Raw genomic sequence first — 11,839 nt, 5'->3', positions numbered from 1 at the left:
TAAGTTTTCAACTCCTTTGGATAAATACCAGGGATCATGATTAATGGATCATACTGTAAGTGTATGTTTAGTTTTATATGAAGCCAGCAAACTGATTCAAAGTGGAGATATCATTTTGAATTCCCACCAGCAATAAATGAGAGTTCTTGCCTGTATTTGAGGTTTGCAGATTTTGGCCATCTTAAAGGTGTGTAGTGGTATCTTTTTTTTTATTTGTATTGTCCTGATGAGATATTATGTGAAGCATCTTTCATATGTAATTTTCCATCTGTATATCATTTTTGGTGAGGTGTCTATTAAGATTTTTGGCCCATTTTTTAATTGGGTTGTTTGCTTTGTTATTGAGTTTTTAAAGTTCTTTGTATATTTTGGATAATAGTCCTTTATCAGATATGTCTTTTGCAAATATTTTATCCAGTCTGTGGCTTCTCATTCTCTTGACATCGCCTTTTGCAGAATAGAAGTATTTTATTTTGAAGAAATCCAGCTTATCAATTATTTGTTCTTTGAATTGTGCCTTTGGTATATCTAAAATGTTATCATCATATCCAAGGTCATCTAGATCTTCTCCAATTTTTTAGGAGTTCTATAGACTGGACTGAATCTAACATTTACGTTGGTATCCTTTTTTTTCTTTATTGATTAAGGAATTACATATGTGTCCTTATCTCCCCAATTGCCCCCTCACCCCACTCCCGTTCATGCCCTCACCCCTCTGGTGTCTGTATCCATTGATTATGCCTTTATACATGTATACAAGCCCTTTGGTTGATCTCTCCCCCTTACCTCCACCCTCCCCTACATTCCCTCTGAGGTTTGAGCATCTGATTGATGTTTCTCTCTGTCTCTGGATCTGTTTTTGTTCAGATCCCTCTAGTCCCACTTTGCTGAGCGTTTTTATCAGAAAAGGGTGTTGGACTTTGTCAAATGCCTTTTCTACATCAATTGATATGATTATGTGATTTTTGTCAATTTGTTTATGTGATGTATCACATTTATTGATTTGCATATATTGTACCAGCCTTGCATCCCTGGATAAATCCCACTTGGTCATGGTGTATGATCTTTCTAATGTAATGCTGGATCCGGTTTGCTAGAATTTTGTTGAGGATTTTAGCATCTATGTTCATCAGGGATATTTGCTTGTAATTCTCTTTCTTTGTGGTGTCTTTATCTGCTTTGGGATTAGGGTAATGCTGGCTTCATAGAAAGAGCTTGGAAGTGTGCCTTCCTCTTGAATTTTTTGGAATAGTCTGAGAAGGAGTGGTCTTAGTTCTTCTTTGAATGTTCGGTAAAACTCCCCTGTGAAGCCATCTGGTCCAGGGCTTTTGTTTGCTGGAAGCTTCTTGATTACTGTTTCAATTTCATCAGTAATTATCGATGTATTCAGGTTTTTTTAATTCTTTCTGATTGAGTTTGGGAAGCTTATATTTTCTAGGAATGTGTCCATTTCTTTGAGGTTGCCCAGTTTGTTGGAGTAGAGTTGTTCATAGTATTTTTTTTACAATCCGTTGTATATCTGTGGGGTCAGGTGTTACTTCACCTCTTTCATTTCTGTTTATTTGGGTCCTCTCTCTTTGTGTCTTGTTGAGCCTGGTTAGAGGTTCATCAATCTTGTTTATCCTTTCAAAGAACTAGCTCTTGGTTTCATTGATCTTTTGTATTGTTGTTTTGGTCTCTATGTCATTTATTTCTGCTCTGATTTTTATTATCTCCTTCCTTTTGGTTACTGTAGGCTTTTCTTGTTGCTCTCTTTCTAATTCTTTAAGTTGAAAGGTTATATAATTTTTTACCATTTTTTCTTGTTTTTTTGAGGTACACCTGTATAGCTATGAACTTCCCTCTCAGGACTGCTTTCAATGTGTCCCATACATTTTTTATTGTTGTGTTTTCATTGTCATATGTTTCCAGGATGCTTTTTATTTCTTCTTTGATCTCTTTGGTAACCCAGTCATTGTTTAATAGCATTCTATTTAGCCTCGAAGTGTTTGATTTTTTTTCATTGTTTTTATTTTAGTTGATTTCTCATTTTATGCCATTGTGATCTGAGAAGGTGCTTGTTATGATTTGTATCTTCTTGAATTTGAAGAGACTTTGCCTGTGTCCTACTATGTGGTCTATCTTTGAAAATGTCCTGTGTGCACTTGAGAGAAGAATTTATATTCCGTAGCTTTGGGGTGAAATGTTCTGAAGATGTCAATTAAGTCCATCTGATCTAGTGAGTTATTTAGGATTGCTGTTTCTTTGCTGATTTTTTGTTTAGAGGATTTATCCAGTGGTGTCAGTGGGGTATTAAAGTCCCCTACTGTGATTGTATTGCTATCGATCTCTCCCTTGATATCTTCCACAAGTTGTTTTATGTATTTGGGTGCTCCTGTATCGGGTACATATATGTTTACCAGAGTTATATCCTCTTATTGAATTGTGCCTTTTAGTATTATGTAGTGGCCTTTCTCTACATTTTTTGCTGTAACATTTTAATTGTTTCTGTGTCTTAGATCCAACTGCTTTGCTACCCAGGTTCTTTTGGGGGTGATGCTAAAGGTGTGGTCTATCAGGTCTCCTGAGCTTGGTGATCTAGTAGAGCTCACTACTTGAGCTATTTGGGTTCTCTTGATGTAGTTGGATCTTGAATGTTAGTTCCTTACTTGTGGATGAAGTCTCGTCATGAATTGGCAATGTGACTGACCCCCGGCTTCGTTGTGCAAGCTGTTTTGAATGTGATCTTGGTTCTGGCCCTTGTGGAAAAGTTTGTCTGAAGTTTCACTGGGATATGCTCAATGTGGGTTCCCAGAGTCCAAGGCTTGGGAGGAAGGATTTTCGGGGCCTCAGGCTCAGGTGCTGTGACTTTGGCTGGTGTGGTGTGACTCTTGCGGGATTAGCGTCACTCTGCAACTTACTGCAAGGGGCCCAGGGCCCATGGCAGTGGGGGGCGAGTGTCTCGTAGTCTGTGATTGAGGCAGTGGTACTCTGGACAAAGTGATTTTGCGCTCTGAAACACGAGGGGGCTCAGGATCCAGCAGCTGGAAATGTGGGAATCTTGGAGTCTGTGGTTGAAGCAATGTGATGTTTTTCAGGGAGGCAAGTCCTCAGTAACTCACCAAGCTGTGCAAGGGCTCAGGAGGCCTGCACACTGGAAAAGTGGGACTGTGGTGTCCAGAGGTCTGCAGCTGTGGAGTGCAGTTTTTGCTACTGTGCCTTGTTTGGATTAATGTGTACCCAGTGGTGGCTCACAGAGGTACCCCAGGGCCATTTGCCAGGGTGGTGCACTCAGAGAGGCCCTGGCGCTGAAGCCACATGACTGAGGTGTCTGTGGGCAGGTATCCAGTGTGTCCTTGTTTGGAAAAGAGCGTGCCCAGCAGGGGCCCACTGAGTCACCCAAGAGGGCAGGAGTGGGATATCATATAATCTACTGAGGGAACTGTGCGCCCTTGGTTGGAGAGGCACACACCCAGTGGCAACACACAAAGGGGCCCAGGAGCCTTCTGCAAGGGATGTGTGCTCGTGGGGCCCACATGCTGGATTAGAGCGATTGTGGTGTGCCACCGGCCCCCATGGAGGGAGAAGTCCCAGTTTCTGTATTGGGGAATGTGCGCCCTTGGTTAGATATGCACACTGAATGGCTGCTTACAGAGGTGCCCTGGAGCTGTCTGCTGGGGCAGTGGGCTCAAGGGGCCCTTGTGCTGGAGTGGCACTACCATGGGGACTGGATGCCAGCGGTGAGGGTTGTGCCTTGCGGCGGCTCAGGCTCAGAGAAGCACCCAGGGGCTGCCTCCCGGGGCAGTGGGCTCAGGGGGCTTGTGTGCTGGATCGATGCAACTGCAGTGACTGGATGTTGGCAGCTGAGGAGGGGAAAATCCGAGTTTCTGCTGCCTGGGCCTTGAGTCTTTGACTGGATATGAGTGCACCTAGTGGCTGCTTACAGAGGCACCGGGGAGTGACCTGCTGGGGCGGTAGCCTCAGAGGGACTGTGTGCTGAAACCACGTGCCCGCAGTGTCTGTGGGTAGGCAGCTGGGAAGAGGGAAGTCCGAATTTATAGAGCCAAGGCCGTGCGCCCTTGTTTGGATATGAGCAACCCAGCTGGGGCTTAAGGAGGCACCCAGGAGCCACCTTTAGAGGAAAAGGGCTCAGTAGGCCCTCATGCTGGAAAGGCGCAACTGTGGTGTCCAGAGGTCAGCAGCTGGGGAGGGGGATGTCCCAATTTTTGCTGCCTTGTGCCCTTGGTTGAAATCACATGTGCTCAGTGGAGGCTCACAGAGGCACCCAGGAGCCGTCTGTCAGGGTTTTGGGTCTCAGGGAGCCTGTGTACCGGAAAGGCGTGACTGTGGTGTCTGGAGGTTGGAGCTGCTGAGTGGGAAGACTCAGTTTTTGCTGCCGGCCTTGCATCTTTGGTTGGATTTGTGCACACCCAGTGGTGGCTCACAGATGTACCCTGGTGCACTCAGAGAGGCCCTTTCGCTGAAGCCGCATTACCAAGGTGTCTGTGGGAAGGCAGCCGTTAGTGGGGGAAGTCCAAATTTCTACTGCCAGGGGTTTTGCATCCTTGTTTGGACTTGCACGTGCCTAGTGGCGGCTCACAGAGGCACCCACGGTCCGTTTACCAGGGCGGCACACTCACGCACTCAGAGGGGCCCTGGGCTGCAGCCACGTGACTGAGGTGTCTGTGGGCAGGTATCCAGGAAGGGGGAATTCAGAATTTTTATTGCTGGGTCAGTGCGTCCTTGTTTGGAAAAGAGCGTGCCCAGCAGGGGCCCACTGAGTCACCCAAGATGCTCCTTGGAGTCCTAGGGCTCAGAAGGCCTGCACACTGGAAAAGTGGGACTGTGGTGTCCAGAGGTCTGCAGCTGTGGAGTGGGACGACTCAGTTTTTGCTACTGTGCCTTGGTTGGATTAATGTGTACCCAGTGGTGGCTCACAGAGGTACCCCAGGGCCATTTGCCAGGGTGGTGCACTCAGAGAGGCCCTGGCGCTGAAGCCACGTGACTGAGGTGTCTGTGGGCAGGTATCCAGCTAGTGGGAATTCAGAATTTCTACTGCTGGGGCAGTGTGCTCTTGTTTGGATAGGAGTGTACACAGCGGGGGCTCACAGCAGCACCCTAGAGCGGCCTGTGGAGCAGTGGGCTCAACAGGCCTGTGTGTGCTAGAAAAGCATGACTGTGGCATCTGGAGGTCGGCAGTTCGGGGGGGAGGGGAGTCACACTTACTGCTGTGAGATCCGTGCACCCTTGGAGGTGGAGTTCCTAGGGTCTGCAGGTCTGTGGGTGGGGCAGCAGGATTTTGGCTGGAATGGCTGCAGGGTCACGGGCAGTGTCCAAGGCCTGTCTGGGTGGTGGTGAGTTCCTAGAAGAGGCCACTCTCCCCTTCAAGATGGCGTGGGCTCCGTGCCTGATCCCCACAGCCTGGAGAGTGCCCTCAGCGGTGGTAGGTGCTCCCTGTCCAGGAGAGTTTGGTCTGCCAGCTCCTGCTACTCCTGCCGGATTTAACTGTCCTCCCTCACTCACACACACACACCACACACATCCACACACTCTCCTTTCACCCCCTCACTCACTCACACCCATCCTGCCCGTCCTCACCTCCGTCCTGCTAGTCGCCATCTTCTGGATTGGTTTGTATCCATTTTGAGTTAATTTTTGTGACAGGTGTAAGGTCTGGTCTATATTTGTATACATGTAGATGTCAAGTTGTTTTAGTAGTATTTGTTGAAAAGACTACTTTATTTTGTTGTATTGACTTTGCTCCTTTGTCAAAGATCAGTTGACTGTATTTATGTGCATCTATTCCTCTGCTCTCTACTATGACATTAATCTTTGTTTTTGCTAATACTATACTATCTTGATCACTATAGCTTTATAACAAGTCTTGAAGTCAGGTAGTTTAGGTCCTCTTTGGTCTGTTTTAACATTGTGCTGGTTATCCTAGGTCTTTTGCCTCTCCATATAAATTTTAGAATCAGTTTATCTAAATTCACAAAATAACTTCTTGGGAGTTTGATTTGGATTGTATTGAATCTGTGGATCAGGTTTGGGAACTAGCATCTTGCCAATATTGAGTCTTCCTATCCATGAACATGGAATCTCTCCATGTATTTAGTTCATCTTTCATCAATATTTTCTAATTTTCCTCATATAGTTCATATACATATATTATAAGATTTATACCTAAGTATTTAATTTTGGGGGCACTGATGTGTATGGTATTGTAATTTTAATTTAAAATTCCACTTTTTGCTGGTGATTGACTTTTGTATGTTACCCTTATAGCCTGCAACCTTGCCGTAATCACTTTTTATTTCCTGGACTTTTAATTGATTCTTTTGGATTTTCTACAGATCATTATGTCATTTATGAACAATGATAGTTTTATTTCTTCCTTCCTCATCTGTATACATTTTATTGCATTTTCTTGTCTGTTGCATTAGGTAGAACTTCTAGTATGATGTTGAAAAGAAGTGTTAAGAGGGGTCATCCTTGCCTGTACCTGATCTTAGAAAGCTTTAAGATCAGGTTAACTGTAGATTTTACTTTTTATCAAGTAGAAGAAGTTCCCCTCTATTCTCAGTTTACTGAGGGTTTTTTTTTTTTTATCATAAGGGGTATTGCATTTTGTCAAATGCTTTTTTGACACCTATTGATATAATCAAGCAATTTTTCTTTTTCAGCCTATTGATTTGATGGGATTACATTAATTTATTTTCAAGTGTTAAACCAGCCTTACATACCTGGGAAAAACTCCCTCCCCCTTCATCATGGTATATAATACATTTTTATACATTGTTAGAGTTGATTTGCTAATATTGCATTGCAAAAAATTGCATCTATGTCCATAAGAGATATCAGTCTGTACTTTTTTTGTAATGTCTTTGTCTGGTTTTGGTATTAGGGTAATGCTGGCCTCATAGAATGAGTCTACAATTATTCCCTCTCTTTCTATACTCTGAAAGAAATTGTGAAGTTCTGGTATAATGTTTAGTATTATTCAACAGTGAACCCACCTGGGCTTTGGTGGTTGTTTGTTCTTTATTTTTTAAGGTTATTAAATTATTAAATTTCATCAATATTTATATATAGGCCTATTCAGATTTTTAATTTCTTCCTTTGTGAATTTTATCACACTGTTTAAAGGAATTGGCCTATTACATTTTGTTTATCAAATTTGTACACATAGACTTATTCATAGTATTCCTTTATTATCCTTAATATCCATGGGATCTGTTAGTGATATATCTCTTTCTTTTCTGATATTTGCAATTTATGTCTTCTCTCTTATTTTCTTATTCAATCATATGGGGAAGCACGAAACTTGGTTGGAATGTCTGTAAGGAGGATTCTCCGAAAGGTCGGGGGCCTCTGAGGGGACCTTGCTGAAGGCGGCAGCCCCTACCTTGACTTTTCCAAACAAGTCCAATCCCCGGGGGTTTTTTGCTAGAATATCTATGTTTAGTCTTTAAAGACTCAACCTTGTAAAAACATGCGCTTTGTCAAGGATACTTACCCTGCTGATTGTATCTAGAGGTTAATTTGAATTCAAGCTGTTGTTACAATAAAAAGCCAACGAGGTAGGTGAACAGGACTTCTTTTACTACTAAAGTAAAACAGTCCTTTAGCCCTCTCTTTCACAGAAACATGTGTCAGAACAACCTGTTCATCCATCGCTCAGGGTCTGCTGGTCAGCCCTGGCAAATTCTTCCTAGGGGTTTATCAATTTTATTGAGCTTTCCAAGGAACCAATTTTTTGGGGGAGTTGAATGTTTTATTGAGGTTAATGGAGTTATCATTTCGAAGAAATTATACAGAAAGTAAATTCTCTATTTGGAGCAGAGATTTTAGTGCATATTTAGCAAGGGATATTTCTCCACATTTCATTGCTTCTCTGATATAAAGAATTATCAATACATTAATCTTGAAAACATACTGTTATGGTTAGCAAGACTCAAACCTAATATGCTTTTCCTGGATTTTGCAAAATCCATCTGAAAGGATAAAGAACTGATGAAAGCATCACACATATAACCACTCATATATAGGAATGGATTTTCCAAGATATATTTCAAAGAATGCTTCTCCTGGGGTATGTAAGTCCTAGGAAATTCTATTTGAGAAAAGAGTTCTATTATCAAATACTTTTATGAGGGATTAAATAGATTCCAGTACCAATTACAGTTGGGTGGGGTTCCCCACACCAGCAATCAATTCTTGGGACTAGCTGGGTGTCCTACAAATCAACTCAATTCTGACACTGTCTGGAATAGCATCAGATTCCACAGGTTAATAATTTAGTTCTCCAAGACCATCGTCCCCACACATACTTCAGATGTCAGTCACAAGCCCATGCTGTTACCTGTGCTTCTGACCAACCAGCTACAGATTGGAGGTTCCTAAGACATTCTCCTTGGACTTAAGATGCCATTTGAAAGTCCAGTTGGTTACCTATACTTCTGACAAACTGGCTATAACAAGTCAAAGGTTCCCAAGGACACTTCCTCGGGTTTGATTAATTTGATACAGTAGCTCAGTGAACTCAGAGCAACATTTTACTTACTAGACTAACAGTTCATCATAAAAAGATATAACTCAGTAATAGCCATATGGAAGAGATGCATAGCCAAGATGAGGGAAAAGGCTCAGAACCGTTCTCGTAGCACCTCCATGTCTGCACCAACCCAGAAGCTCACTGAACCCAGAACTTTTGGGTTTTATGGAGACTTTATTACATGATCATGATTAAATCATTCCCATGTGGTGATGGTTTCAACCTCCAGCCCCTCTCCCCTTCCCAAAGGTGGGAATAAGACTGAAAGTTTTCTTAAAAAATGTTTATTGAATTTATTGGGGTGATATTAGTTAATACAATTACATAGGTTTAAGGTGTACAATTCTATCTATATATATAAAAGCCTAAGTGACCGGCTGACCAGCCAACCAGCCAACAGCTATGATGCACACTGACCACCAGGGTGCAGACGCTCAACACAGGAGCAGAAACCACAGGCATGGAAACATGGAACAGACTGATGAATCTCAGAGGGAAGGGGGTGGGGCAGGAAGAGATTAACCAAAGATCTTATATGCATACTAGAGGCCCGGTGCACGCATTCATGCACCGGTGGGGTCCCTCGGCCTGGTCTGCGGGGATCAGGTCAAAACCAGCTCTCTGACATCCCCTGAGGGGTCCCGGATTGCGAGAGGGCACAGGCCAGGCCGAGGGACCCCACCGGTGCATGAATCCATGCACTAGGCCTCTAGTAATATATAATCAGTGTATTGTATTGTGGGTTCACCAACCCAAGTCAAGTCTTCTTCCATCACCATTTATACCTCCTTCAACCTCTTCTACCTCTCCCCACCCTTCTTAGCTTCTGGTAATCATCATACTGTTACCTGTGTGTATGAGTTTTTTTTCTTTGCTTAATCCCCTCATCTTTTTCACACAGTCCCCCAAACCCCTTCCCTCTAACAGCTGTCTATCTGTTCTCTGTATCTGTGAGTCTGTTTCTATTTTGTTTGCTAGTTTATTTTGTTCATTAGAGTCCAAATATAACTGAAATCATATGGTACGTTTCTATCTCTGATTAGCTTATTTCACTTAGCATAATAATTTCCAGGTCCATCAATGCTGTTGCAAAAGAAGGTAAGATTTCCTTCTTTTTAATGACCGAGATGTATTCCTTTGTATAAATATACCACAGCTTTTTTATCCACTCATCTACTGATGGGCACTTGGGCTGCTTTCAATCTTGGCTGTTGTAAATAACACAGCACTAAATATAGGAGTGCACATATTCTTTAGAATCAGTGTTTCGGGTTTCTTCAGATATATGCCCTGAAGTGGAACCACTGGTTCATGAGGCAGTTCCATTTTCAATTAAAAAAAATGTTTTTCTAGGAATATATCCTAAGAAATCACAAACACCAATCAGAAATAATACATATGCCCCTGGGTTCATAGCAGTGCAATTTGCAAGAGCTAAGATTTGGAAACAACCAAAGTGCCCACCAACAGATGAGTGGATAAAGAAGCTGTGGTACATTTATACAATGGAATACTATGCAGCTGTACAAAAGAAAGAACTCAACATTTGCAACAGCATGAATGGACCTGGAGAGTATTACGCTAAGCAAAATAAGCCAGTCAGAGCAAGATAAGTATCACATGATCTCACTCATATGTGGAATCTAATGAACAAAATAAACTAAATAGATCCAGAGATATATAAGCATGGAACAGACTTTCAAACCTCAGAGAGAAAGAAGGGGAGGGTGGGTGGGTGGATGGGTGGGAAGAGATCAACTAAAGAACTTGTATACATATATGCATAACCCATGGACACAGACAATAGGGTGGTGAAAGGCTGGGGCGGGATAGAAGAGGTCAATGGAGGAAAAATGGGGACATATGTAATACTTTCAACAATAAATATTTAAAAGCAAACAAACAAATAAAATAGTATGCTTTTATTGATTTCAGAGAGAGGAAGGGACAAGGAAAGAGAGAGAAACATCAGTGGTGAGAGCCATTGATTGGCCGCTTCCTGCATACCCCCTACTTGGAATCTAGCCTTCAAACCAGGCATGTGCCCTGATCAGGAATTAAACCATGACCACCTGATTCAAGGGACAGTGCTCAAATACTGAGCCACACTGGCCAGGCCATTTTTAATATTTTTTAGTAAGCTCCATACTGCTTTCCACAGTGGGTTCACCAATCCAACAGTGCATGACGGTTCCCTATTCTCCATATCCTTGCCAATGCTTGTTGTTTGTTGTTTTATTGATGATAGCCATCTGACAGGTGTGAGGTAATATCTCATTGTGCTTTTAATTTGCATCTCTCCAATTATCAGTGACATTGAGCATTTTTTCATTTGTCTATTGCCATCTGTATGTCCTCTTTGGAGAAGTATCTATTTAGGTCATTTGCCCATTTTTTAAATTGGATTGTTTGTCTTCCTGGTATTGAGTTGTATAAGTTCTTTTTTTTTAAAATATATTTTATTGATTTTTTACAGAGAGGAAGGGAGAGAGATAGAGAGTTAAAAACATCGATGAGAGAGAAACATCGACCAGCTGCCTCCTGCACATCTCCTACTGGGGATGTGCCCGCAACCCAGGTACATGCCCTTGACCGGAATCGAACCTGGGACCCTTCAGTCCGCAGGCCGACGCTCTATCCACTGAGCCAAACCGGTTTCGGCATGTATAAGTTCTTTATAGTTTTTAGAAAGTAACCCATTATCAGATGTGTCATTGGCAAATATGTTTTCCCATACAGTGGGTTGCCTTTTTACTTTGTTGATGGTTTCTTTTGCTGTGTAGAACCTTTTTAGTGTTATGTAGTTGCACTTGTTTATTTTTCCTTTGTTTCCCTTTCCTAAGGAGATATATCAGAAAAAGCATTGCTAGGAGTAATGCCTGAGATTTTACGGCCTATGTTTCCCTCTAGGATTTTTATGGTTTCAAGTGTAACATTTAAGTCTTTGTGTGGTGTAAAAAGATGATCTAATTTCTCTCTTTTTTTTTTTTGCATGTATCAGTCCAATTTCCCCCAAACCCATTATTGAATATACTGTCTTTACCCCATTGTATGTTCTTGCCTCTTTTGTCCAATATTAATTGACCATAAAGGCACGGATTTACTTCTGGGCTCAGTATTCTGTTCCACTGATCTATATCTGTTTTATAAAAATATTTATTGTTGAAAGTATTACAGATGTCCCCTTTCCCCTGCATTGACTTCTTCTAGCCCGCCCCTTCCCCCTATTCCAGGCCTTTACCACCTTATTGTCTGTGTCCATGGGTTTTGCATATATGCATACAAGTTCTTTGGTTGATCTCTTCC

The sequence above is a fragment of the Myotis lucifugus genome, unplaced genomic scaffold (assembly GCF_000147115.1).
Source record: "Myotis lucifugus unplaced genomic scaffold, Myoluc2.0 scaffold_2, whole genome shotgun sequence".
Lineage (NCBI taxonomy): Eukaryota > Metazoa > Chordata > Mammalia > Chiroptera > Vespertilionidae > Myotis > Myotis lucifugus.
The sequence above is the reverse complement of the archived record's forward strand: the minus strand, read 5'-3'. Positions refer to the sequence as shown.